Consider the following 25,382-nt stretch of genomic DNA (forward strand, 5'->3'; position numbering starts at 1 on the left):
AGGAAGAGTACCAGGGAGCCATTCCACGTTTAAGCTCTAGTTTGACCTCAAACTGGAGCTTAAACGTGTTCGACAGCTTTTCTCCTCCAGGGTTGCTCTCTCCATTTCCACGTTTAACCTCCAGTTTGACCTCAAACTGGAGGATAAACGTGTTCGACACCTCCAGGGCTACCATTCTAAGCTTCCACGTTTAACCTCCAGTTTGACCTCAAACTGGAGGTTAAACGTGTTCGACCTCCAGTATGCCTCCACCCTTTTCCACGTTTAACCTCCAGTTTGACCTCAAACTGGAGGTTAAACGTGTTCGACCTCCAGGGCTGCCCTTCCTATTTCCACGTTTAAGCTTCAGTTTAACCTTAAACTGAAGCTTAAACGTGTTCGACTACATGACTCTCCAGGGCTACCTTCTTCCATTTCCACGTTTAAGCTTCAGTTTAACCTTAAACTGAAGCTTAAACGTGCTTCTACAAAAGGCCTCACTGGAAGTGTCTGGCGTTTAAGCTGCAGTTTAAGCTTAAACTACAACTTAAACGCCACTCTTGGAAAAGGTTTCTGGGCCAAAAATATTGTGATTTAAGTTAGTCTTTGAGCACAAATATTAACTTAAACTTACTTTGGTATGAAACCCAATTGAATATCATGGTTTATGGGATTGGGCCTGAAGGATTGATGAGTTTGAAATTTCAATTTATTGAGTCATGTGTCATTATTTGATTATCACTAAGTTGGCTCAATAAATGTTACAGGATTTGGATCAACAACCTCATCAAGATTATGGATCATAAACCCAAGGCAAAAGGAAAGCAAGGAGAGGCCTCAAAGCCCAAGAAGCACAACTGAAGCTCAATATAGAAAGTGTATAAATAGGATAGAAGTTAAGTTAGAGGGGACTCTTTACTTTCACTTGTAGCTAGTTTTCCTTTTCTTTGTAATTGAATTCAGAGCTATGATTCACTAAACCCCTTTCATTGGGTTAGGGAGCTCTATTGTAATTCAATGAATCAATAATAGTTTATCTTCTTCTTCAATCTTTTCTCTTGAATTTTGTTAGAAAGCTTCTCGATCTAATTCCATTGAGTAGTTGTCTTGGGAAAGAAACTACCCATACTTGGAATCCTTCGGAGCCTTGGGAAAGGAATGGAGGATTCATGCTAGAGAAGCTTTCTCACAGTGAATTGGATTGGGGTTTGGATGGATATTGTGACATGTAATCCTACCAAATTGTGGTTCATGAAATTGTGTGATATAATCAGTGATCAAGCATCATCTCTTCTTATGAACATTTAAACCAAGGGATTGGGAATTTGTTTGTTTTTAGAGAGAATTGGTGAGCCAAGGGATTGGGATCCAATCATATAAGATTGCCAAGCAAAATTCAATGAACGCATTGGTTGAGGAAGAGATAAACATGTTTTGATTCGGAGATCTCAATATCTCCTATAACCCAATGAATTCCCCATTTCTGATTTCCACTTTCTCTTTACATTCTGCTACTCAATTCATGCAATCACCCCCATTCCCTTTTAATTTCAGCAATTTAGTTTCTGCTCTTTAATTCATGCAATTTAAGATTCCGCCATTTCAATTTCTTGTCATTTACTTTTCCCGCCAATTTTACATTCCGCAATACTCATCTCAATCTTAATTCCGCTCAACTAGAACACACTTCTAATCCGAATTGCTCATTCAACCAATCCTTGTGGGATTCGACCTCACTCTATTGTGAGTTTTTACTTGACGATAACCGGTGCACTTGCCGGAAGGAATTTTGCCGATCGTGCAATTTCCTAAATCGTAGCATAACTAGTTTATGTGCATCAAGTTTATGGCGCCGTTGCCGGGGATTGGTTTTCGATTGACAATTCTCAAATTGGAAGCTAACTAGATTGAGCAATTTTCTCTTGCTTTGTTAATTCTGTTCAAGATACTTGTTGAATTTTAATTTCTGCACTCGTTTACATGCTTTCCTTCTTTATGCCTTTAAATTCATGCAACTAACTCACTGACTCACTAACTGTTTGAATTAATTCCTCAATTGAGCTAACCATACTCTTCCATTAACCAAGAGTATTTCACTTATTTGTGTTTGAGCTGTGTTCTTGTATGACAGGTAGGAGAGGAGAGACATCAACTCCTCCATATACCGAACCAGAGAGGACCCTTCATAGACTTAGAAGGGAAGCAAGAGGGAAGAGAGTAGTGGGAGAAGAGGAATCTGAAGGAGAATCTGAGGACAATTTTGAGGAAGCTTTAGATCTCAACATGGATAGAGAAGTTCACAACCATGAGAGAGCTGATGGAAACGATGCCATTCCTGAGAGGAGGGTTCTTAGTTCATACATAAACCCAACCTCTGGGAATTGTGGTAGTAGCATCCAGAAACCACCCATTCAGGCCAACAATTTTGAGCTCAAGCCACAGCTAATATCACTAGTGGAGAATCATTGTTCCTTTGGAGGAAGTGCTAATGAAGACCCAAACCAACATCTCACAAAATTCCTGAGAATTTGTGACACTGTGAAGTCCAATGGAGTCCAGGAAGATGCCTATAAACTGCTTTTGTTCCCATTTTCACTTAGGGACAAAGCAGCTAAGTGGCTGGAATCATTCCCAAGGGGGAGTCTAACAACATGGGATGAGGTGGAAAGCAAGTTTCTGGCACGTTTCTACCCTCCACAAAAGGTCAATAGGCTTCGATCGGAGGTTCAGACTTTTAGACAACAAGATGGTGAAACTCTCTACGAGGCATGGGAGAGATTCAAGGACTTGACAAGGAAATGCCCACCAAACATGTTCCATGATTGGGTGCAATTGCACATCTTTTATGATGGGCTCTCTTATGAATCAAGGAAGGCTGTAGACCATTCATCAGGAGGTTCATTGAACAGGAAAAAGACTGTGGAAGAAGCCATTGAAGTGATCGAGACAGTGGCTGAGAATGAGTACTACTATGCATCAGAGAGGCACAACACTAAGGGAGTCATGGAGCTGAACCATGTTGATACAATTCTAGCCCAAAACAAGGTGTTTGCCAAGCAACTAGCAGAGCTTACCAGGCAATTAGAAACAAAGCAAGTGGCTGCAATACACACACAAGATCAAGAGGAAGTAAGCATTGAAGGAGGTGATTGGGAAGAGGCCAATTATGTGGGAAACCAACAAAGGCAATCATATGATCCACATTCCAACACTTACAACCCAGGCTGGAGAAACCACCCAAACTTTGGGTGGGGAAACCAACAAACCCAACCACAAAACCACAAACCTTACAACCACAACCAACATAACAATTCCACATACCAAAACTCCAACCAAAGATCATACCAAGCCACACAAAACACCTACTCCCAACCACCATATCATGGCCAAAATAATCAACCTACCCAACCTAATCCAAACCAACAATTTCAAGATCAATTAAACCGGATAGAAGGAATGATGGCAACCATGAGTCAAGACATAATTGAATTGAAAGCTTTTAAGGAAGAAGTAAATTCTAACTTGCAAAACCAAGGAGCTGCCATCCAGAAGCTAGAAAATCAAATTTTGTATTTGACTAAGCAAGCCCCTGGGACAAGCGGTTCTCATGCTGCCAAGGCTATTGCAAGGGAAGAATGTAAGGCCATAACCCTCAGAAGTGGAAAGAATCTAAAGGAGATCTCAAGGGAAACCACAGAGGATGAAGCAAAGGAAAATGTGAAAGACAAAGAACAAGGACAATCTTTTACACCGTCTGCAACAAAAGAAAAAGAAAAAGAGGTCCTGAAGCCTTACACACCTAAAGCACCTTATCCTCAACGTTTGATGAAAAGTGAAAAGGATGGCCAATTCTCCAGGTTCTTGGAGATTTTCAAGAAGCTTCAAATCAACATTCCCTTTGCTGAGGCAATAGAGCAAATGCCACTCTATGCAAAATTCTTAAAAGAATTAATGACCAAGAAGAGAAGCTGGAGAAATGAGGAAACTGTGTTGTTAACTGAAGAATGCAGTGCCATCATTCAGCACAAATTGCCTCAGAAATTGAAGGACCCAGGCAGTTTCCAAATCCCCTGCATCATAGGAGAAGTCATGGTGGAGAAGGCCTTGTGTGACTTAGGGGCCAGCATCAATTTGATGTCGCTAACAATGATGAGAAGAATGAAGATTGAGGAAGCCAAACCAACAAGAATGGCCCTCCAATTGGCAGATCGAACTTTTAAATTCCCTCATGGGATAGTTGAGGATTTGTTGGTGAAAGTGGGAGAATTTATATTTCCTGCTGATTTTGTGGTGTTAGATATGGAGGAAGAAGCCAAAGCTTCAATAATTCTGGGAAGACCCTTCCTAGCTACTGCTGGAGCCATCATAGATGTACAAAAGGGTGAACTCACTCTTAGACTACATGATGAGAAATTGGTGTTTAATGTATTCAAGGCAATGAGCTATCCATCAGAATCACTAAGGGAATGCATGAGGGTTGATGTAGTGGACATTGCAGTACAAGAAACTTTTGAGGAAACAATAAAGGAATTGGCAGAGGAGGAGTTCACCAAGGATATTGAAGTTAGTGATATCAAGGGTGCTGACACAACCATGCTAAGCATGCCAGAGAGAGTGAAAGAAGAAAAGGAAGCACCAAAACCTGAGCTCAAAGCCTTGCCCCCTAATCTCAAGTATGCATACTTGGGTAGTGATGAGAGTCACCCTGTTATCATTAGCTCTGCCCTGAGCCAAGAACAGGAAGAAGAATTGATCAAGGTGCTGCAAACTCATCAAGATGCCATTGGATGGACCCTAGCTGATTTGAAGGGGATAAGTTCATCCATATGCATGCATAAAATCTTGTTAGAAGAGGATGCTAGACCCTCCATTCAAGCTCAGAGAAGATTGAATCCCGTCATGAAAGAAGTGGTACAAAAGGAAGTCAGGAAGTTATGGCAGGCAGGGGTAATCTACCCCATTTCTAATAGCCCATGGGTTAGTCCCATCCATGTAGTTCCTAAGAAAGGTGGCATAACTGTGGTGCCAAATAAGAAGAACGAACTCATACCCACAAGAACCGTCACTGGGTGGAGGATGTGCATAGACTACAGGAAGCTAAATGAAGCCACCAGAAAGGATCATTTCCCACTCCCATTCATGGATCAGATGCTTGAAAGGCTTGCCGGACATGCTTACTATTGCTTCTTGGATGGATATTCAGGATACAACCAAATAGTAGTTGATCCTAGTGATCAAGAGAAAACATCATTTGTTTGTCCATATGGAGTTTTTGCTTATAGACGCATGCCCTTTGGATTGTGCAATGCACCTGCCACTTTCCAAAGATGCATGCTGTCCATCTTTTCAGACATGATTGAAAAATTTATTGAGGTCTTCATGGACGATTTTTCTGTGTTTGGGGATTCTTTTCCCAGCTGCCTACACCACCTTGCCTTGGTGCTTAAGAGGTGCCAAGAGACTAACCTAGTATTAAACTGGGAAAAGTGTCATTTCATGGTCACAGAAGGAATAGTCCTTGGCCACAAAATCTCTAATAGAGGCATGGAGGTGGACAGAGCTAAGGTGGAAATCATTGAAAAACTACCTCCACCAAGTAATGTCAAGGCAGTTAGGAGTTTTTTGGGACACGCTGGTTTTTACAGAAGGTTTATTAGAGACTTTTCTAAAATAGCCAAACCTTTGAGTAACTTGCTTGTCTCTGATACACCCTTTGTATTTGATAAAAATTGCATGCTAGCCTATGAACTTTTGAAGCAAAAACTTTCCTCTGCACCTATCATTGCCCCACCTGATTGGAACTTACCTTTTGAACTGATGTGTGATGCATCAGACCTTGCTATTGGGGCAGTGTTAGGACAAAGGAAAGACAATTTGGTACATGTGATTTATTATGCCAGTAAAGTCTTGAATGCTAACCAAAGGAATTACACAACCACTGAAAAAGAACTCTTGGCAATAGTCTTTGCATTTGACAAATTTAGATCTTATCTCATTGGATCTAAAGTCATTGTCTTCACTGATCATTCAGCTTTAAAATATTTACTTGCTAAACAAGAATCTAAACCAAGACTTATTAGATGGGTTCTTTTGTTGCAGGAATTTGACATTGAAATCAAAGACAAGAAGGGTGTAGAGAACAAGGTGGCAGACCATTTATCAAGGATACCATGTGAAGAAGGAAGTACACAAAGCACACATATAAATGAGTGCTTTCCTGATGAACAACTCATGGTAATTCACAAAGCACCCTGGTTTGCAGACATAGCAAACTTTAAGGCCACTGGGAGTGTACCTTTGGAATTTAACAAACATCAAAGGAAGAAATTGGTAAATGATGCCAAATACTTCATCTGGGACGAACCATACTTGTTCAAAAAATGTTCCGATGGCATACTCAGAAGATGCATATCCGAGGAAGAAGGAAGGGAAGTTTTATGGGACTGCCATGGCTCCACTTATGGAGGGCACTTTGCAGGAGAAAGAACAGCAGCTAAGGTGTTGCAGTGTGGTTTTTATTGGCCCACTATCTTCAAAGATGCAAAAGAATTAGTGAAGCACTGCCATGAATGCCAGAAAGCTGGGAACCTGCCAAGAAGAAATGAAATGCCACAACAATTCATTCTGGAACTTGAATTGTTTGATGTATGGGGGATAGATTTCATGGGACCATTTCCCTCCTCATACTCAAATAATTACATTCTTGTGGCAGTAGACTATGTCTCCAAATGGGTTGAAGCAATAGCAACTCCAACCAATGATAATAAGGTAGTCATGAACTTCCTCAGAAAACACATTTTTTGCCGTTTTGGGGTTCCAAGAGCAATCATCAGTGATGGAGGAAGCCACTTCTGCAACAAACCATTAGAGGCATTGCTTCTAAAATATGGAGTCAAACACAGGGTAGCCACACCATACCATCCACAGACAAGTGGGCAAGCCGAAATATCTAACAGAGAACTCAAAAGGATCCTGGAAAAGACTGTGGGAACTTCAAGGAAGGACTGGTCGATTAAGCTAGATGATGCTCTTTGGGCATATAGGACAGCTTTCAAAACACCAATTGGAATGTCTCCTTACCAACTAGTATATGGAAAAGCTTGCCATCTGCCACTGGAGTTGGAGCACAAGGCATACTGGGCCTTGAAACTTCTGAACTTGGACAACAAAGCCGCTGGAGAAAGAAGAATGTTGCAAATTCAAGAGTTGGAAGAATTCAGAGCGGAAGCCTATGAGAATGCCAAAATTTACAAAGAAAGAGCAAAGAAGAAGCATGACAGCAACATAGCCCCAAGGAAATTTGAAGAAGGGCAAAAAGTATTGCTCTACAATTCTAGGCTGAAGCTATTTCCAGGGAAGCTAAAATCAAGGTGGTCTGGACCATTCCTTGTCACCAAGGTCTCCAATTATGGACAAGTAGAAATCATGGAAGAAAAGTCACAACGAACCTTCATTGTTAACGGTCAAAGACTCAAACATTACTTGGGAGATGTGGAGGAGAAGGACAAAGTTAAATATCACCTCAACTGAGGAAGCTGACCGTCAAGCTAATGACGTTAAAGAAGCGCTTGTTGGGAGGCAACCCAACCTGAGGTAATACCTTGTTGCTGTTTCTTTTATTTGTTTCAATAAAAAGGGTGAAGTAGTTTCTGTGCATTGCAAAGAATTAAGTTTGGTGTTTCACACCAAACAATGAATTCATGGATCAATAATTCAAAGGGGAATGTGTGACTCTAAGTTTGGTGTTCCACCATAAAGATCAACGGAACACAACAACCCTTGAATTATATGAAAGGAACAATGATTCTAAGCAGTCACAGAAATGCTTAAAACCCTTAGTAGCAACATCATTCCAAGAGAACTCAAGGATTCAAAGAACAGAGAAATAAGTGGGAGACTAAGTTTGGTGTTCACACACCAACCTAAGACTCCGATACTTACCCACACATAGTTGAGCTAACCACTCAAGTGCTTGAGAAGCAAGCAACTTCATCACTCTTTGCAGGAAAGGAAACAAGAATCTTAAAGCATGAAGCAACATTTAGGAGAAGAAAGAGAAATCAAATTGTTTCCTGACAACAAAGAGAAAACAAGGAATTTCACAAGGTGGTATTATTCCTTGATAATTCTTTAAAAAGGGCAAACAAAAGCATGCGTGTTCTGGTTTAAACTGTAAATGTTGAATCTTTCTGGAATGTAGAGTTTTTCTAGTATGTGTGTTTGTTATTTGCTTTGAATAAAGTGAATGCCTAGATGTTTGGATATAACTTCACCTTCTTAAACGAGTGCTTGCCATGCTTGTTCTGTTTCCAAAAATAAAAGAAAAGTTTGAACAAAAGTAACTTGGCTAAATTAGTGACAAATCAAGTAGAATTAAGTGGTGGTATGCATGCTTGATTGTTTAGTCAGATCACTAGAATTAGAGTGTAGAATTATCATTTTTTTATGTAGAAAGTAAAAATTGTCTATGGATCTTGATGAATAAATGTCTTTGGCCATGAAAAAGAAAGAAAAAGAAGAAGAAAAAGCCAAAGGGCAACCAAAAAGCAAAAAAAAATTGAGAAAATAAGCTAGGTACCAATGGTTTGAACTTCTGAGACAAATGCCTGTGGTGTTTATGTATTAAGGATATGCTTGGATGAATAGGTTCTGAGGAGTGTTTCAACACTTGGTAACTTGGGTTAACTAACCCGGGATTATCAACCAAAAGTCCATTATCAAGAGCAACCTAAATACAAAACATTTAGTCACACAAAGAGGTGCTGGGCACCAATGTCTCAAGAAGAAATGTGAACTAAAATGCCTAAAGTGGATATGTGTAGTGCACTGATAAGAAAAAGAAAATGCCAAAGGCTTGTGCAACACATGACACTAAGCAAACAAGGAGCAAAGGAGCTCTAAGAAAAAAGAAAAGAAAACAAAGAAGAGAAAAGTGCCAAAGACATAAGAATAACAAGAGGCCATAGCAATGTTTGATGGATGCAATGAAAAAGTGATAATCCTACCTGATAAGTATGAAAAAGTGATGCTGCAACTTTTTGCATAAAACCCTTCTGATGAACTTCAAATGCTTGCTAATATAGCCAATGTAATTGCTTTCTGTTTCATACTTTCTTCTCAAATAACTCAGGACTTGCTTAGGGACAAGCAAGTATTAAGTTTGGTGTTGTGATACCAAGGCATCATAGGCTAGTTTCACTAGCATTTTTCTGTTAGTTTTAGTTGTTTTATGCATTTTCTTGAGCTTAAAGTAACCAAAAATGGTTAAATGAAGAACAAAGCAATGAACCATCCAAACAACATGATTTTGATGCATATTCCATGAGTTTTAGTTATAATACTTAAATGCTATGAATGGAAGATTTCTCATGAAATTTTGCAAGACTTTGATGCAATTGTTTGGATGATTTCAGGGAAGAAGAGGCTAAGCAAGGAAGCAACAAAATCAATGAAGGAAGCTTGAATATCACATGTGGAGTTTAAGTTCCAGTTTAAGCCTAAACTGGAGCTTAAACGTCAAAATCATGAAGGATAAGAAATGCTGGAATTGAAGTTTAACCTCCAGTTTGACCTTAAACTGGAGGTTAAACGCCAGAATGAAAAGCCTCACTAAAGAAGCATTCCACGTTTAACCTCCAGTTTGACCTTAAACTGGAGGTTAAACGCCAGAATGATAATGCCACTCAGGGAGGAGTTCCACGTTTAACCTCCAGTTTGACCTCAAACTGGAGGTTAAACGCCAGAACCAGGAAGAGTACCAGGGAGCCATTCCACGTTTAAGCTCCAGTTTGACCTCAAACTGGAGCTTAAACGTGTTCGACAGCTTTTCTCCTCCAGGGTTGCTCTCTCCATTTCCACGTTTAACCTCCAGTTTGACCTCAAACTGGAGGATAAACGTGTTCGACACCTCCAGGGCTACCATTCTAAGCTTCCACGTTTAACCTCCAGTTTGACCTCAAACTGGAGGTTAAACGTGTTCGACCTCCAGGGCTGCCCTTCCTATTTCCACGTTTAAGCTTCAGTTTAACCTTAAACTGAAGCTTAAACGTGTTCGACTACATGACTCTCCAGGGCTACCTTCTTCCATTTCCACGTTTAAGCTTCAGTTTAACCTTAAACTGAAGCTTAAACGTGCTTCTACAAAAGGCCTCACTGGAAGTGTCTGGCGTTTAAGCTGCAGTTTAAGCTTAAACTACAACTTAAACGCCACTCTTGGAAAAGGTTTCTGGGCCAAAAATATTGTGATTTAAGTTAGTCTTTGAGCACAAATATTAACTTAAACTTACTTTGGTATGAAACCCAATTGAATATCATGGTTTATGGGATTGGGCCTGAAGGATTGATGAGTTTGAAATTTCAATTTATTGAGTCATGTGTCATTATTTGATTATCACTAAGTTGGCTCAATAAATGTTACAGGATTTGGATCAACAACCTCATCAAGATTATGGATCATAAACCCAAGGCAAAAGGAAAGCAAGGAGAGGCCTCAAAGCCCAAGAAGCACAACTGAAGCTCAATATAGAAAGTGTATAAATAGGATAGAAGTTAAGTTAGAGGGGACTCTTTACTTTCACTTGTAGCTAGTTTTCCTTTTCTTTGTAATTGAATTCAGAGCTATGATTCACTAAACCCCTTTCATTGGGTTAGGGAGCTCTATTGTAATTCAATGAATCAATAATAGTTTATCTTCTTCTTCAATCTTTTCTCTTGAATTTTGTTAGAAAGCTTCTCGATCTAATTCCATTGAGTAGTTGTCTTGGGAAAGAAACTACCCATACTTGGAATCCTTCGGAGCCTTGGGAAAGGAATGGAGGATTCATGCTAGAGAAGCTTTCTCACAGTGAATTGGATTGGGGTTTGGATGGATATTGTGACATGTAATCCTACCAAATTGTGGTTCATGAAATTGTGTGGTATAATCAGTGATCAAGCATCATCTCTTCTTATGAACATTTAAACCAAGGGATTGGGAATTTGTTTGTTTTTAGAGAGAATTGGTGAGCCAAGGGATTGGGATCCAATCATATAAGATTGCCAAGCAAAATTCAATGAACGCATTGGTTGAGGAAGAGATAAACATGTTTTGATTCGGAGATCTCAATATCTCCTATAACCCAATGAATTCCCCATTTCTGATTTCCACTTTCTCTTTACATTCTGCTACTCAATTCATGCAATCACCCCCATTCCCTTTTAATTTCAGCAATTTAGTTTCTGCTCTTTAATTCATGCAATTTAAGATTCCGCCATTTCAATTTCTTGTCATTTACTTTTCCCGCCAATTTTACATTCCGCAATACTCATCTCAATCTTGATTCCGCTCAACTAGAACACACTTCTAATCCGAATTGCTCATTCAACCAATCCTTGTGGGATTCGACCTCACTCTATTGTGAGTTTTTACTTGACGATAACCGGTGCACTTGCCGGAAGGAATTTTGCCGATCGTGCAATTTCCTAAATCGTAGCATAACTAGTTTATGTGCATCAAATTTCAAGTGGGATACCTCTCCGAGCAGATTCCCAAACCTACAGACAGCTTCCCAAGTGACACAGAGAAAAACCCGAGAGGTGAAGCAAAGAAAGTAAGATGGGAAGATTGCAAGATGGTCACTATAAGTGATAAGGAGACCGAGGACGAACTGAACAAACCATTAGAACAACCTGGAGATACATCAGCAGAGAAACAGGAAGAGGAGCACCAAGCACCCAAAATTTTACAGAAGGATCTGATAAGACTCTATGCACCTTTTTCCCAATTACTCAATGGTGGTGTAGAGAAGAGAATATACTCAAGGTTTCCTGACATGTTTGCATCTCTTCATGTAAACATACCATTCATCAAGGCCCTCCAACAAATGCCCTCATACATTAAGTATATGAAGGAGCTGCTGACCAAGAAAAGCTCACTCAAGGGAGGACAAACAATAGTGATGAATAAGGAGTGTAGTGCTCTCATTCAACCAGAGCTGCCTATAAAGAGGAAGGACCCAGGGAGTTTTTACATCTTCTGTGCCATAGGAGAAACAATGTTTGATAAAGGACTCTGCGATTTGGGAGCAAGCATCAACTTAATGCCTTTATCCCTTATGAAGAGGCTGCAGATCAATGAGATAACACCCACAGATGTAGTTATCAGGCTGGCTGACAAAACTCAAAAACAAGCTGTAGGAGTGGTTGAAAATGTGCTGGTGAAGGTTGGGAAATACTTCCTTCCCACGGACTTTGTCATCTTGGACATGGAAGAGAGTCACCTCCACCCAATCATATTGGGAAGACCATTCTTAGCTACAGCCAGAGCACTTATAGATGTGGAGCGAGGGGAGCTAATTTTGAGGATCCATGACGAACAACTCACCTTCAATGTTTTCAAACCCTCACAAGAAACATATCAAGAGAACAAAGAATCAAGCAAAGATCACAGTGAGATACTGAAGGAAGAAACAAGCACTGAAGCACAACCAGCACATCTGGAAATCCCCTTGGTTGATGAACAAGGCAATCAGCAGCTGTCACAGCTCAAGGAAAATCAGGAAGAACCTAAACCACCAGAGTTATATGAGACCAGCAACAAAATCTCCTTGGAGGAGGAGATCACAAAGAGCAAGGCAACATCAAAAGGAACAAAGAAGAAGGCACCTAGGAGGTGGAGGAACAAGAAGATCCCTATAGAGGATTTCTCTCCAGGGGATAAAGTGATCTCAGCTTACTTCCTAGATATCCCACCTCATCTCCCCACCATCCCATCTCAGTTACCTAAGGTTTTCACCATTAACAAAGTTCTCTCCTTAGAACATGTGGAGATCCTTGATGAAGCCAATGGAGATAGATTTACTGCAAGGGGGGAGGACTTGAAGCATTACCAACCACCCTGACAAAGGAAAAACGTCAGGCTAGTGACGCTAAAAGAGCGCTTCATTGGAGGCAACCCATGTTTTATATGCTTTTAGAACAGTGAATAATGCAAGGTTTAGGGATTTCAGCTCAACTTGACATGCACTTGAATGAATCCTTTTGTGCAACATATAGTGAGGAACAAGTTTGGTGTTCAAGGCACACTAAGCGAACATAAATGTAACCCATATCATGTCACTCTTAGGGGCCTTGAACAAATCTTTTACACCACATGACACCAAACTAAGTTTGGTGTTACCAATGTTGCATACATGGATGTCGAGTTAGTCAGTTGGTGTGTACTCATGAACAGCACTTAGTAGTTAGAAACAAAAACTTTAAAAAGTAGTTATTCTTTTAATTTTGCCGCCACTTTCCATAAGTTTTCTTTTAATCACATTTCTTTTATTTTGTAGGAGAATTGATAGAACAGTTGAAGGGTTCGGCTACCACAAAAGGAGAGGACTGTACACGTGTCTCCAAGGGGGTTGCATTGGGAATTGTTGCCATGCAACATTGGAAAAAGAACAAGCTTGGAAACTGAACCAACACCATCATAAAGTTGATGATCCTTGTGCTCATCCCATGCTAAACCCCATCCGTCCATCAAACAACCACTCCATCAATCCACACCTCTCATTCACTCACCACTTCCCTATATAAGTGATTTTAGTCCCCACCCCTTCCACATCCGAAATTCCCATCCTTTGTACTTCACATTCCAACAACCAGTTCTCCAAACTTCTCATTCTCGAATTCCCACACTCCTTCTTTTCACTACACCCTATCCTAACCAACCGAATTCCTCATCTAACTACACCTTCCACCTCCTTCACACATCAACTCCTACTCATGGCATCATCAAGCTCCAAGAGGCAAAAGAGGAAGGAACCGGTGGAGAGCATTCCTTTCGATGAGAGGAGATTCAAAACTACATTCCATGAACTCGAATTTGAATGGATAAAGCTCAAGAAGATACTGCCTGAGTTAACATTCCAAATTGACGAGGATGAGTGCCCACAAATTCAAGAGAAGATTGAACAAAGGGGTTGGCAAAGGCTTACGAACCCAGAGGGGAAGATAAATGCAAACCTCATCAAAGAGTTCTATGTAAATATGGTCAGAGAAGACAAAACCAAGGCCCCCACCTTCAAAAGTTACGAGGGAGAGAGGTGGATTTCAGCCCCAATGCTATAACAAGGACTCTTCAGTTGAAATCACCACATTTTGATAAGCCTAGTTATCATGCAAGAATAAGTAAGAGCCCTGACAATGATGAACTCACCAAAATCGTGACCGACATATGTGTTATAGCAGCTGACTGGGAGAGGTATGCAGATCGGAGACCCCGATTCAACAAGAGAGGAAACCTCAGCCCGGAAGCCAAGGGATGGTTTGAACTCGTGAGGAGGTCTATCCTCCCAGCCGCAAATAATTCTGAGGTCAACGTTACTCGAGCCACCATGGTACATTGCTTAGACAGGGTGGAGATATCAATGTGCATGAACTTATAGCTGAGGAGATTCAAGAGTCAGCTGAGAAGATTGATTCGGGTGCCAGGCTTTGGTACCCCAGCACCATCTTCAGACTGTGTATGAAAGCCAAAGTAGTCTTCGAGGACAGCAATCCAGACTGGGTAAACCCTGGGAGGCTAATTACGCTTCAGCGTCTAACTTATATGACACCTGCTCAACAACAAAGAAGACCTCAAATAGGGAAGCGAAAACCAAAAGAAGGACCTTACCAAGAAGAGTCTCATCAGGAAGAACACCAACAAAGAGAATATTATGACCCAACCAACATAAACCTGAATCACATTCACGGAGCCATTGAGGAGCTAGCAAGGAGTTATATGGAGGGACAAGACAACAACTGCACATTCAAGCTCAAAGGATGGATTGTCAAGAAGAGCTCCTTTCTAATTGGATGAATCAACAAGGAGAATGGCAAAAACAGCAAATGGAATACTATTCTCAGCTTACTCAAGCCATAAATCAAGTGACTGAAAGGCAAGAACGTCAAGATAAGCACTTGCAAGAACTCAACCAGCAGCAACTAGCTCAGATGAAAGCATTCAACTAGTTCAGCGTGCTTAACGAAGGACGGCAACTACATAGGGCAGAATTCAACATCAACACTCAAGCCAAGTTGAACTATATGACTAGCCATATGCATAATTTGCACACTGAAATCTCTATGTATGATGCAGTCCAAAAGGAGCTAATAGAACAAGAGGAAAGGAAGGTGAAATAGCATAAGGAAACACTGAAGAAGAAGATGGAAGACGCTGGCTTCTGGAAGAAGTTGATTGGAAAAAGCAAGGGAAGTGGGAGTGCAAGCACTCAAGAAAAACACAAAGAGGACAAACAAGAAGGAGAGCAGGAGCAACCCCATGAGTAAAAGGTGGTGGAGTTCCCTCTTTGATCCATCTTTTTCAAGTTTTAAATAAGGAAAATCATGTATGAAATAGAACATGTTCCATGGTAGTTTAGGATTTTCAATTCTGTTTTTAAGTTTTTCATTGCTTAGGTCTATGCTTGCTAGTCTTTATGTCACTGCATTCTTACCTTGCTTACTTGTATGCTGGTCCTTTAAGCTTAAGTTCAATAAAAAGAGATGTTATGAAAGACTAGAGTGGAGTTCATATTGTGGAGTAAGTCCTAAGTTTGTGGAGTGGTAATAGATTAGCTAAGTTGGTTCACCAATAAGGTGGGAAGGCAACTATCTGTCCGGAATCATATGCTTGAAACACACCCCCATGAGACTAGCTAAATAACAAGATCCTAATAAGAAAAATGGAAAGAGAAAAAAAATGAAAGTTGAAAAATAAAAGAAAAAGAGTAAGAAATAAGGCTAGGCACCAAGGGTTTGAATCTTGAGGCATGTGTCTGTGGTGCTCCTGTGTAAGGGATCTACTTGGATGAATAAGCTCTTAGGGATGCCTTATCACTTGGTAACTTGGGTTAACTAACCCGGGATTATCAGCTGAAACTCCACTATCAAGAGTAACCCTTGCTACAGAGCACTTAGTAACCCAAAGAGGTGCTGGACACCAAGGTCTCAAGAAAAGAAAATAACAAACCATGTGCCTGTGGTGTGTATGTATGGGGGAAAGAGACTTGAGGGAGTAAGTCCTTAGGAGTGTCTTAACACCTAGCACCTTGAACCAACTGGTTCGGGAGTGCTGGCTGAAAGCTTATCTTAAAGAGTCGCCCCCTCACAGAGCACCTAGTCTAAGAACACGAATAAGCCCTGAAATGACAAAAAGGATCAATGAATAAAAGTTTCATAGGGTGCAATCAAGTGAGTATTCCAAGACATGATAAAGGTCTGAAAGCCAGTGAAGGAATGAACCTAAGCTGCTATGCATGAAACCACCATAAAACCAAGGACATGACTTCCATAATAATGACTCATTTCTCTTGGTATTTCATTCATCATTCTAACTTGTTCCAGTACTTGTTTAGGGACAAGGAAGCTTTAAGTTTGGTGTTGTGATGCCAGGGCATTTTGGCCAGTTTCACTGACCTTTTCTTTACTGTTTTAGGGTAGTTTCATGCATTTTCTTAGGAAATAAGCAAGTTTTGGGTAGAATTTCACTTACATCTTGATTCAAGCAAATATTGTGCACTTTACATGATTTCATGAGAATTATGCAAGAATTGAATGACAAATTGGATGATGCATGTCTCATGATTTGGATTAGAACTTTGATGCACTCTATTACTTGATTTCAGGACAAAGGAAGCAAGGAAGAACCACGTTAGCAGCCACGTTAGTCTAACTAACGTAACCACTAACGTGGAATGGGAGCTAGCTTGCAACGTTAATGAGAAAAGTAATCGCCAATAATGTCCTCGAAGCCATCATAGCCCACGTTAAGAGTCACGTTAACTAAGTTAACGTGAACTCTAACGTGGAAGAAGAAAATGAAGCCAATGTTAGTGATACTCACCTTTATCACTAACGTTGGACCAAGCTCGTATTGGCCACGTTAAGATCCACGTTAACTCAGTTAACGTGGACTCTAACGTGGGGAAGCAAAAGAATGGCCAACGTTAGTGACATTCACCTTTGTCACTAACGTTGGACTAAGCCACTTTGAGCCACGTTAGTTGCCACGTTAACTTAGTTAACGTGGAAGCTAACGTGGAGGGAGCAAGAATCGCCAACGTTAGTGACACTCACCTTTGTCACTAACGTTGGAATGAGCCACTATGAGCAACGTTAACTCCCACGTTAACTTAGTTAACGTGGAAGCTAACGTGGATTGAAGAATGATGAGCCAACGTTAGTGACACTCACCTTTGTCACTAACGTTGGAGATGGCTATCACCACCACGTTAGAAGCCACGTTAACCTAGTTAACGTGAACTCTAACGTGGGAAGTAGGGGCGTTTTGAAACGTTAGTGACAAAGATAAGTGTCACTAATGTTTTCGAAGATTTGGCAAGCCTACGTTAAAGGTCACGTTAGCCACACTAACGTGAACTCTAACGTAGGGAAGGGAGGACTCTCAATGTTATTGGAAAAGGTAAGTCCCAATAACGTGTGCGAAGGACCAAAAGGCAACGTTAGTGGTCACGTTGGTGCCACTAACGTTGAAGTTAACGTGGATCATCCTTGGGTTAGGAACGTTAGTGAAAAAGGTGACTGCCACTAACGTCCTCGAACCCACACTTTCACTTAACGTTAACGCCACTAACGTCCTAAGCTAAAAGTCCCTGCCTACTTCATACTTTCTCTCTGCAAGTAAAGCTAAGCCCACTGAAGAGGATAACTGCTTCAAACTCAAGATCCAAAGGCCCATATCCAAGATTTGAAGAACCAACTAGAAGATCAGAAGAGTAGTATATATAGGGGTTGGAAATTTGAGAACTACTCTCTGTATAATTTTACTTTCTCTGCACTTCTAGTTTACTTTTCATAATGTATTTTTCATCTTTGTTTTTCATTTCCAGAGCTATGAACAACTAAACCTCTTTCATTGGGTTAGGGAGCTCTGTTGTAATTTGATGAATCAATATTAGTTTTCATTATTCTTCTTCTATATTTTCTCTTGATTTTACTAGAAAGCTTTCAATCTTCATTCAATTGGGTAGTTATCTTGGAAAAGAAGCTATTCATACTTGGATCTCTTCGGAACTTTGGAAGAGGAATGAAGAGATCATGCTAGAAATGCTTTCTCATGTTGGACCAAATTGGGGTTTGGATGGATATAGTGACATATAATCCTACCAACACTTTGATTTGGAAAATACATGTGGTATAATCAATGACCATACTTCATCTCTTCTCATGAGCAATTGACCAAGGAATTGGCTATTGATCAAGATTTGAGAGATTGAATTACCAAGAAATTGGAATTCGATCACTTAAGATTGCCAAGGAGATCAATGAATGCATTGATTGAGGAAGAGATGAAAATGAACTTGATCCGGAGAATGCAACATCTCCTAAGCCCAATGAATTCCCCACTTCTGATCTTTCCCATTCTCTTTAAATTTTGCAGTCTACTTTTATGAGCATCTTCCCCATTCCCATTTAAGATTTTGCAATTTACTTTCTGCCATTTACATTCAGCTCTTTATTTCCAGCATTTATATTTTCTGCTATTTACTTTCCCGCTATTAAATTTTCTGCAATTCTCAAATCAATTTCTGCTTAGCTCAACTAGAACATTCCTCTAATTAAAATTGCTTGACCAATCAATCCCTGTGGGATTCGACCTCACTCTATTGTGAGTTTTTACTTGACGACAATTCGGTATACTTGCCGAAGGAAAATTGTTGAGAGACAAGTTTCCGTGCATCAACATGGGGGTTGATTAAGAGGAGACACTTGAGTTGGAATGCTCAAGTGGTTAGTTAAATTGGAAGTTGTTGGCTAATTCTGTATTTACTAACGCTAGACCTTCCCAAGGGAGAGGACTAGGATTTGTGAATAAAAGTTAGCTCAATCACTTGACTTTCCTTTATTTAGTAAGGGTTAACTAAGTGAAAATAACAACCTCTTTATACTACACTTGAGAGAATTCCAACGAGGACAGAACTTCCAATTAATCATTCTTCCAGTCAAGGCTTTTTATTTTGAATAATATAAATTTCTTCTAATTTTTATTGCACTAAATTACAATTGTTTATTTTCTGTTACTCAACTCTCAAAATTCTCGAAAAACTCCTGATTAATAACTTAGCACCCTTTCTAGCAACTCGTTGGGAGATGACCTGGGATTCATACTCCCAGTATTTTTATTTTAAATTTTTGTGACAACCTTTCTAAATTGATGCGGCGAATTTTTGTTGGTTAAGAGCTATACTCGTAACGCTGTTCTTATATTACAATCTCTTAATTGGTCTAATTTCTGCCATGCATTAGTTACCCTCTTTTTGTCCTTCTAACCTATGTTCTACAGTCTCAACATTAAACATAGAATGGTTGCTTGTCCTCAAGAAACAAAGAACAACGGTGGTAACAAAATTTAAATAGTCATGATTCTCTATTGAAAGCAAATAAGTGATGTAGCATTTTATTCAAATCAAACACCCATAGTGAAGAAAATGCTCCAGAAAGTCCCTAGGCAAAACAAGAGATACACCTACAAAATTCAAACAAAAATTTAAACAAACCAACTTCTTCAAATTAAACAGAATAATAGCATGTATACTAATCAAACATGAGACATCTATACTAAAACAAATAAAAGAAATTACTATTCAATAAACTAACAAATTTATTAGCAAATAAAGTAAAATACCCAATATAAAACAAAGAAACAAAAACTAATTAATAAACTCAACAAACTAACTATAACAACTATCATGCAATGCATGAAATGAACCATGTGAGTTAATTAAGATTGAAGTTGGGTTGAACCAAATAGTTTATTGGCTTTTGTTGCTATCCAGTAACACAACAATGCCGTGTTACAGTAAGATCAAATGAATAATATTTCCAATTTTAGCCTCTGTTTTGGACCAGCCGTTGCACAACAAAAATTTACCGTTGGACAGCAAACTGCAACCGCACGTACGCGCATGTCATGCGTATGCGTGATTTATTCTATAGCTAGACTTGTGCGTATGTGCATGTCATGTGTACGCACAAAATCCCCTTTCTTTTAATAATTGCCGTCCAACGGCTTGTTAGTGTCATGCCACGATGGTGCACAAAATTGTGATCATCAACAATGGCGCCAAAGAACTTGGAGCTCTTAAACATGAATCACACTTTGTCACAATTCCGCACAACTAACCAGCAAGTGCACTGGGTCGTCCAAGTAATACCTTACGTGAGTAAGGGTCGATCCCACGGAGATTGTCGGCTTGAAGCAAGCTATGGTCACCTTGTAAATCTCAGTCAGGCGAATTCAGATGGTGATGGAGAATTGATAATTAAAATAAAGATAGAGATACTTATGTAATTCTTTGGTTGCAATTTCAGATAAGCGTATGAAGATGCTTTGTTCCTCCTGAACCTCTGCTTTCCTGTTGCCTTCTTCCAATCATTCATACTCCTTTCCATGGCAAGCTTTATGTTGGGCATCACCGTTGTCAATGACTACTTCCCGTCCTCTCAGTGAAAATGTTCCAAATGCGCCATCACCGCACGGCTAATCATCTGTCGGTTCTCGATCATGTTGGAATAGGATCCATTGATCTTTTTGCGTCTGTCACACGCCCAACAATCGCGAGTTTGAAGCTCGTCACTGATGACATGTCACCATGTCATGTTTTTCTATGCTTTTTCATACAAGAAATTGATGATTAGTGCTTAAATATTGCATTCTTTTATGCTTAAATGGTATATTTCCTTGATCTTTTAATTTTATAAATTTGGTAGGAAATAAGAAGAAAAAGAAGCAAAGAAGCACAAAATAAGCTAAAAAGGAGAAAAAAAGAGCTTTGGGGCACACTTTGAAGTTGGAGCACACTTTGGAGCCTTAGGCCACGCTTTTAAAAGCGTGGCCCATGACCAAATCAAGGAAGCATGAACAATCAGCACACAAAGCTCAGTTCACTAAGTGAACTTAGCTTTGCCGTACAAGAAAAATGTGCTTGGAGGCAAGAAATTTCGCTAAGTTAAAAATGGGCGTTTACAGCATGACCATGCCTCCTTCAAAGGGCAATAACTTGAGCTATAGACGTCCAATTGATGTGCTTCCAGTTGCGTTGGAAAGCTGACATTCAGAGCTTTCCAACGATGTATCAAAGTCCATATTTGGCACGAAATTGAGGCACGAGTGAAATGCATCTTTAAGGGCTAAAAATAAGCAAAAAAATCAGCCAATGCTTCCACCAAGGCTCGAAGGGGGAGACACAAGGAAAACAAGGAAAGCAAAATAAAGCTCAGTTCACTTTCTCAACTGAGCTTTATCGGGCTCCCACTCATAAAAATGCAAGAAAAAAAGCTCACAAAAGTGCCTCCACCAAGTGTTGAACCTGAGACCTTGAGGCCGAAAGCAAGGCACCACCAAGGAAAGCTAAGTTGGTTTTTCCAACTGAGCACTACCTCCCCCCTTCTCCCCCACAAATTGACACGGACCCAAGGCACCAAGGAACTTTGGTGCACAATTTTGGCACACAACCAAGGCTGGACGCGCACCAATTTTGACACGGATGGCAGCACACTTGAAAGCTAAGTTGGATTTTCCAACTGAGCTTTCTCCTGGGAGCAACTTTCACATGGGCCAAAAATTCAACTAAAATTTCATTTAAATTCAATTCCTCTCCAAATTGAATCAAGGCCAACCAAACCCATTTCTCCTCAAATCCAAAGCAAGCAAAGCCCACATCATCACTCAAAGGCACAAGAACAAGCTAGAATTAGGATTTTCATTTAATTTGTTTTTCATTTCAATTTCATTTTATTTTGTAAAAAGCCTATATAAAGGCATCACTCTCATTTTCAAAGAGGAGGGAGCTCCATTGGAGGGTAGAGGGGCTGGCTCCATTTGAGAACTCTCTCTTTAGTTTTCATTTTCTGTTTTAAATTTTGGTTGGAGAATTGAAGAAATTCTGTTTCAATCTCACCTTGAATTCTCTCTTGTTCTTTTACTGCATAATTCAAAATTTCATTTGCTGTTTTAAATCTTCTTCTTCTGCAATCTGTTCTTTAACTTTTCTACAATTATTCTCTTGTTGGATCTAGGAAGGGAGTGAGATCTAGACTTGTTTTCTAGTCTCTTTGATTCCTTGAGATCTTCAACCTTCTTTTAAATTGCTGCAAATTAAGCACTGCTTTCCTGCTTTTAAATTCTTCAAGTCATTTTAATTTTCTGTTTTGATCCTTCACTGAAATTTTCCCTTTCTGTTTAGATTTGCTGCAACTCTCAATTTACTTTCCTGCACATTTACCTTTACTGTAATTGTTCTGAATTTGATCTGTTGCTCTCTTTAAATATTCTGCACCCAACCCCCTTTACTTTTCATGCAATTTACATTTCTTGTCATTTAAGATTCTTGCAATTTACTTTTCTTGTTCTTTAAGTTTCTGCACATTTACTTTTTGCACTTTAAATTTCTTATCATTTACATTCTGTTGGCTACAAATTCACACAATTCACTCAATGTTAGCTTGACTAAACTAATCACCCACTAAAGTTGCTTGATCCATCAATCCCTGTGGGATCGACCTCACTCTAAGTGAGTTTTACTACTTGATGCGACCCGGTACACTTGCCGGTGAGTTTTGGGTGTTTTGGAAAATTCAGCTTTCCACAAAAATACCATCAAGTTTTTGGCGCCGTTGCCGGGGATTGATTTAGATCAACAATGATTAAGTGGGTGAGAAGTCTAGATTAAGCATTTTTTGTTTTTGTTCTTGAAACCAAGGTGTTTGAGTTATTGCCTCACTAAGAAATTTATCTCTGAGATATGAATTTCAATTTTCCTTGGTGTTGTATTTTACAAAATTCAAATGGAGTTCAACTCATCTTATGATCAAACAAATTTTATGGGATATTACCCACCATCACCAATCTCTAATGGTGGCTGGGAATATCACCAAGAAAATACCAATTCTGAGCACTCCAATTCATGGAGATTTGCTTCAGAGACACAAGATGAGCAAGAGAATCATATGGGATACTTCCCACCACCACAAAATGATTCAAGTCATTATTCTAATGGTGGCTGGGAGTATCACCAAAGAATGAAAGAGCATCCACCCTCACTTCCCAGTTTCTCATTTGAAAGTTCTTCATCACTTGATTATGCCTCAACACAAAGTTTCCTCCAAAATCCATACAAGTCATCCCATCAATCACACAACTCATTCCACACCCCTCAACACAACTTCACCACAACACATCCATGTCACCAAAATTACTCTCAACCTTCATCTCTTGAACTAGCAGTTGAGGATTACCTTCAATGGTCCAAAGAACCCTTAGAAAGCCAAAGCCAAGCCATTGAAATACATAGAAAACTCGTGAAAAGATACACACAACCCCAATCCTGGAAAGAAATCATCCTCAAGGAGATAAATGGGCCCTTAGAGCAAACAAGGGGGAAGTTAGAACCATCAAACAGTGAGGATGAAGACCAATTTGTGAGTGAGGAAGTGGAAAAACAAGAACAAAAGGTCCCTGTGTCAAGTGAAATTGTACTGAAGAATGAGGAACATGAGCCAAGGATTTTACATTCACAAGAACTAATTGAAGTGACAATAGAACACGAAGATTCCCTCCCAAAGGACTTGATGGAAAGTTGTGAAGAAGGAATGAAGGAGGACAATCAAGAGAAGTCACACTCAATTGAAGCAGAGAAGTGCATAGAGGAAGGGCTCATGGAACCACTAATTCAAGAGGCTCTGGATGAAGATAAAACTCCAACAATCACACAACCACCAAGACTTGGATTCAAGAAAGTGAAGGCAATTAACAAAAGCACCGAGAAAAGGATTGTGACCAAGCTACAAAGGACAATATTCATGAAGAAAAGAAGGTCAACTACAAGCAATCCTCCCCCTGATCCAGCAAGCAATCTCAATCAAGCCATTAACAAAAGAAAGCTTGCTGAGGAGAGACCAAGACAGGGGGCAATAGCTGAATCTTCTCCTCCCTTGAGGTCATTCCTCTTAACAAACTGGAAGAAGAGGAAGAAAGTAAAGAACAACATGCCAACAGTAGGTAATGTTTCTCTTCTATGCTTTGTTTTCTTTTTCTTTGCTTTGTTTAGATTCAAATAAATTGACATAGGATTGCATTCTAAGTTTGGTGTTGCTATGCAACAAAATTTGCTTCCAATCCTTACAAGATACTTGCATCAATTCCAAGTGAAAGTGTCACACTAAGTTTGGTGTGCCACTTATTCTTTATGCAAAGTATTATGCTCACCTTCTTAAGTTTGCAATCACAATGTCTCTGTCTCTTGTGCCTTGATTATTATCTTTAATTTTGCTTGCTTAGAACACATGTACTACTAAGTTTTCATTGTGTAAGACATTCATGATCCATCATAGTCCCTAGCCATTGTTCTAATTGTTGCTTGAGGATGAGCAAGCATTCTGAGTTTGGCAAGGGAAGGAGGAAGAATAGAGGAAAAAGGACAACAATAATGAAGATGAACTACAAGGTTGTAGAGTTCCTTTTCTCCTCATTTGTTTCCAGCACTTTATTTTGCATGATTGTCTTTATATTCTCTGTATGCATGTGTGGTATGAACAAGCATAGCCTGAATGTTGATTTGTAACATGTTGCCATGCCATTATGACTACCAACTTGAGTTTGTGAGTTCAAAAGTAATAAATTATCATGATCATAAACAAACAAGGCATTGAAGAAGAAATTAGCATGTGCATACAAGTATTGAAAAGCTAGTATGATTAATTGTTGCTCAATTGCATTGGATTTTATTTAATTGAAGTTTTCATCTAGTACATTTTGTGAAATCTTTTGAAAATCATGAAAACCTTGAAGAAGCAAATACAATTAAAGCAAGAAAAGAAAAAGGGAAAGAATGAGAAAGCTGAAGGCTCTGAGTACCAATGGCAATTTATTTGTTAAGTACTTGTGGTGTTTATGTATCAAGCCAAATGCTTGAAAACAAAACACTTAGAAGTCAAGGCTAGGCTCAAGTGCAAAAGCACTCCCTCAAAGCTCAAGGTTCTGAGCATCAATGATTAGAGAGTCAAGAAAAGAAAAGAAAAATGAGCTTAATGAAGTCCTCTAATTAAATGCTTGTGGTGCTTATGTATCAAGTGGTAATACTTGAAAACAAAGCATTTAGAAGTCGTAGCTTTGTTATTAACTCATGGGGCAAAGCACCCAAAAGGAGAAGCTAATAAGAAAAGCAAAAGCTTGTTTCAAGGAAGAAAATATAAGGAAAAGATTTCATAAAATGAGCTAGATAGAAGCATCAATCATTTACATTTCTTTTGTAATTGTAGCATGCATAGAAAACTAGCCTACCATGAACATTGAGTTGCTATTCTTCTTACCTTGAATTGTCAATCTTTATTGCATGATTCTTTTCTTGCTTGGGGACAAGCAAGGTTTAAGTTTG

General features: G+C 39.5%; 1 non-coding gene across 1 annotated transcript; it reads right to left on the reverse strand.

The window, feature by feature from the left end:
• Positions 1-2,688: 2,688 nt before the first annotated feature.
• Positions 2,689-2,792, reverse strand: LOC148562333 (small nucleolar RNA R71). Its single transcript, XR_015886793.1, has one exon. It is a non-coding gene; the product is annotated as a small nucleolar RNA R71 (small nucleolar RNA).
• Between the last annotated feature and the right edge of the window lie 22,590 nt (positions 2,793-25,382).

The sequence above is a fragment of the Arachis ipaensis genome, chromosome B6 (genome assembly GCF_059453495.1).
Source record: "Arachis ipaensis isolate K30076 ecotype BB chromosome B6, ASM5945349v1, whole genome shotgun sequence".
In the NCBI taxonomy this organism is placed as follows: Eukaryota; Viridiplantae; Streptophyta; class Magnoliopsida; order Fabales; family Fabaceae; genus Arachis; species Arachis ipaensis.